Below are 4,742 nucleotides of genomic sequence, written 5' to 3' on the forward strand. Positions count from 1 at the left end.
GCTAAGCCTTAGCCTTATACCTGGGCGCAGGCACGGCAATCCGACTCTGGCGCCCACCTGAGACTGGCCACATAGGCGCCATACCTGGCTCGACACAAACACGATTGGGGCATGTTTAGTTGCTCCCAATTCCAGAATTTGGCACTATGCAAAAAAAAGATTTCTCGTCACATCAAATTTACGGTACATGCATGGAGTACTAAATATTGACAAAATCAAAAACTAATTACACAGTTTGGTTGTACTTTGCAAGACGAACGTTTTGAGTCTAATTAAACAACAATTGGACAAGTATTACCAAATAAAAATAAAAGGACAGTACCGCCTGAAAACCCGGCGGCGCCGATTCGGCGCCCAACTAAACGTGGCCTTGGTCTGACTCCAAACCAAACCTGACGAGTACGATGCAGCCAGATATGATTTGATTAGCACCAGCCCCTCTGAGAAGCAACGACCACACACATTGACATAGTGCAGCATATATATAATAATTAAATAATCCGGCACCTGTGCTAATGTTGCCGCTTGCACAAATTTAAGTTGGCAACTCGCTGATCTGAACTTGCACAGTACCAATATAAACGTGTTTTTCATAGTTCAACCCTTCTTTGTTGAGATACCTTGCGACCGTAGGCCAGCAGTAGTAAATTTGTCCATATTCTCGCTATATTTCTCATTATAAATAATAGCACTAAATTTAAGACCAGAGTATTTCAAAGAATTACTAGCTGCTATATTTAAAATAATGCTAGACTGATTTGTATGAATATCTTGAGCAGTCATGGGCTCATTATTCTTCCTTACTTGAAGCAAAGCCATCCTCGGCTTCGGCGTATTTCTAGTTGTGACATACTTGAGTTGATTACAATATTTAACTCTAGTTTCAGGTGGCAAAACAAAAACATGTTCAATAGTGGAAGTTGAACCTTTTCAAGAATTCACATTATCATAAATAGGAGACTCAGAAGCCACCGCCCTATTTATTTGGGCTTGTTTGACTTATAAGCCGTACTTTTTTAGCCAACGGACAGTATTTTTTTCTCACACCAAATCAGCCAATAGTACTTTCAGCTATGGCTTATCAGCCAAACAAGTCCAAACGAACAGAGCGAACATCATCCATGGATTTAATTTTAGAAACAATAGCCATCGGTATAGGAACACCTTGAGTGATATCATCTATAATTGTCGGGACATCACGGACGCTAGCAGTAATCATTGGTGCAGGAACTATCTCGTGAGCAATGGTGTGAGAGTTTACTGCCACGTCATTCTCTCTATTGAAGCAAAGCCGTCCTCGGCTTTGGGGTAATACCAGCAGCTTTTTGCATTCACTTTGATACTAGCAAAAACACTCCAGCCTTAGTAGAACCATCCGGCATCGGCTTGAGCACATGATGAACACCCTTGTGCATAAATAAATAATTATTAGAATGGTCATCATGAGTAGCATCAAGATCAAACTTCTATGGTCGACCCAATAATAAATAGCATGCACTCAATGGTGCAATATCACAATTCACAGTATCAACATAATTCCCAATTGGGAATTTAACTCGCACCTTATGAGTATTTTTTAGTATGTCACTTTGATTCATCCATTGCATATAAGGTAGCGTTGGAAGCCTCAACGTAGATAAAGATAATGCATACACAAGATATGAACTAATAGCATTTATGAAACTACAACCATAAAAAATTAGCTTGCATACCTTATCTTAACACTAGTACAACATACCTATCACAGTAGGTTTGTAACCCCCATCACAGCTGGTTTTTGGCCTCGGCGGTAAACGGTCGACGATGATGGTCTAGGTCATCACCGTCGGTGAACAACCAAATATGATGGACCCTAAACACCACCACATTGGTCAATGATCTGTCTGTGTACTAGTCATGATCATTGTCGCCTTGCACCATGACCCGATTGTGTGTAGTGTCGGCTCACTGTTGCTTTGATGTCCGACATGTCTATGTCGAGGTGAACATCACCGTCGCTTGGGCATGTATGAACCGTCTATTCAAAGGTCATGGTCATCATCGGCTTGCAGTAGATCCACCTCTGATGATCCTATAGTCGGTGTCAGGTTACTAAATGATTCGGCGGTGATACACTTTTGATCTCCACCGCATCATATGTATAGCGGCTGTGTTGGATGTTTGCTTCACCATCGATTATTGGCATAGTCTAACAGTGACAACTGTTTTTTCACCAATGACGAGTGGTATGAGGCGGTCGTGATGACAAAACAATCAACAACGCTTAAATACGTATCCAACGGTGACAGAATTGCAACTGGTTTTCACAATACATTTACTAATTCAACTGGGTCTTAATAGCTTACTGAGCACACACCATACAAATTTACATCGTCACTTGGTATTTGAGGTGCTGTTAGCTCAGGCACCTGCGGAATGGTCATGCCTGGGAGGACTGCTGTAGCCGTGGGTGGCCATTTAGCTGTGGCGGCCTCTTTCAGTGCGACTGCTTCCCTAGTTGCCGCTGTTGCTTTCACTGCCTTGAAACTTTTGGCTGCATCGCTTCCACCCTTTGCTTCCTTCTTTGGTGGCATGATAAGCTCGAGCAACAACCACGGTGGGCACCAATGTTGTTCTAGGACTTAGCCTTTGAATTATGGTTGTTGCCGAGTGTCACGGGGTTGAAACTGTGGCAAGCATTGTTGTTCGAGTCGGTGTTAGAGTATGTGTCTCTAGTGGCTCAGGCAAACTCAAGAGCACAAGAATCACAGAGGGGATGCAACGGTTTATCCTGGTTTGGGCCGATCGATACCCTACATCCAACAGTTGATGATCCTTATACTCAAGAGCACCCAAAATTGGGGGGTTACAACAGAGTGTACAGGAGAAAGAGAGATTTAGTAGGGGTTAGCTCGGTGCTAATCCTGATGTTGCATCGCTGCAGGTGGAGTCTTCCCCTCATTGGAGAGGAGGAAGATGACGGGTGCGGCGGAGGAGCTCTTAGTGCCCCTCTCTAGGTTGCTCTGCTCTCGGTGCTGAGCAGGAGCAGATCGGTGAGGAATGGAAAAATCTACCTAGGATTGTAATACCCCCTTTAGGATCCGACCTTATCCCTTATATATCGAGAGAGGTCAGGTACATGGCGGTTTGAGGGGTTGAGCCTATGGTCTACATGCATAGGAGTCTTGGAGGGTCTTGTAGTGGCGCTCTATGGACCATGGTGATGTTGTGGAGCCGAAGAAGCCTTGGGCGTCGTCCGGCTGGCCTGTTCGGACACACTGAGTGTTAGGCTATGTCGGCTTTTACCGGCCTCCCATAGGTGGACCTTCTGGAGTCTTCTTGGTGGTGAAGGAGGTCAACTCCAGGGGTTGACGCATAGGCCTGGGAGCCCCTGAGCCCCAGGAGGTCGAGGGGAACTTGTCTTCTTGTGTCACGCCCCATGCATGACCCTATCAGGAGAGCAGCTAGCAAGGCCTCGTCCATAGTGCTAAGCCAAGGAGCCCCCGAGTCTCGATGGCTCGGGGTATGTCTTCTAGTGCTCATGCCTTGGTTGGCGTCGTAGGCTGGATAGGAGTTGAGGACCATGCTAAGCTTCCTGTCAATTTGGAGCCTAAGGCTCGGGTGAGCCCCCCCGAGCCCGGAGTAGGGGCCTTGGTGTAAGGGTGCGCATGAGCGTACCTGATGGATCTAGCCCCTGAGCCCCCGTGTGATCCTAGAGGGGTCGACTAGGGGTCTCTTCGGTCAGGAACCATAGATCTCGAGGCTTAATATACCCATATGTTAGGATCTTGTCAGGAGCCCCCGAGCCCTTCGTGGCCTCACTTATTCATGATGGTGACAAAGGGCTGAATTTGATCTTCTGTTGACTGAACTAGCCACGGTGGGGATGGCTTCCGCTGACAAGAGTGCAATATCCTCCATCGGCCTGTTTCCCTAGTGTGATGGGGATGCTCGGCTGTCGAGGCCTAGCGATAGTGGTGCTGCCCCACTTACAATCCTATGTCACGTAGGTATTGTGGCCTGAGCGAGGGCTCAGTGAACTCATTTGTGAGTTACTAACGTTAGGCCTAGGGGTACCCTTCTTTTTGGTTAGAGCCTGCCATGGGTCGGGTGATTGAGAGCATCTAGGCTCTGCCTTGGGGCCACCAGACCACCGCCACGCCACGCCCTTCTAGAGGCTTTGGTAGCAGGCCCCAATCCTCTCAGGCTGGCAATCTTGGGCCAACCTTCTACCGCCATAGGTTGGGGAGCAGGGAGCATGCTAAGCTAAGGCAAGGGTCCCTTGTTGGGCCCATAGCTCAGCGGCTCCCGACCCAACTCTAGGGAGTCGGTTGGTTTTAGGGGTGCGTCGCTCGAGTGCCCGTCAATCGGGGGTCAGGTTGCTCTGTCTAGGGAGCTAGTGTAGCCCCCGATGCCGTCGTGGGGCCTCCTTATCAGCGAGCATGGTGGCTCTGGGTGCGTCCCAACCACTGACGCTCTATGCAGGCAGTTTGATGGCGCCTAGGGTGCCATGGCCGGCGAAGGAGGTATGGCGTGCACACCCACGCCGTCCCACTTCATCTAGGAAATGGGACATTGGGCCATGTGGAGCAGATCTAGCGAAGGAGGAGCCGCAGCACTTGGCGCAAATGGATCCAAGCCATTGATGTCGACCGGTGGGCCTAAGGGGAGTTGGATCCTCTCAAGTCCCACAAGGAGGCATGTGCGGAGTGGGTGGTGTGCCTGGTGGAAAGTGGAGCTGGTACTCGACTCGTTGTCAATGC

The sequence above is a fragment of the Miscanthus floridulus genome, unplaced genomic scaffold (genome assembly GCF_019320115.1).
Source record: "Miscanthus floridulus cultivar M001 unplaced genomic scaffold, ASM1932011v1 os_2685_1_2, whole genome shotgun sequence".
In the NCBI taxonomy this organism is placed as follows: Eukaryota; Viridiplantae; Streptophyta; class Magnoliopsida; order Poales; family Poaceae; genus Miscanthus; species Miscanthus floridulus.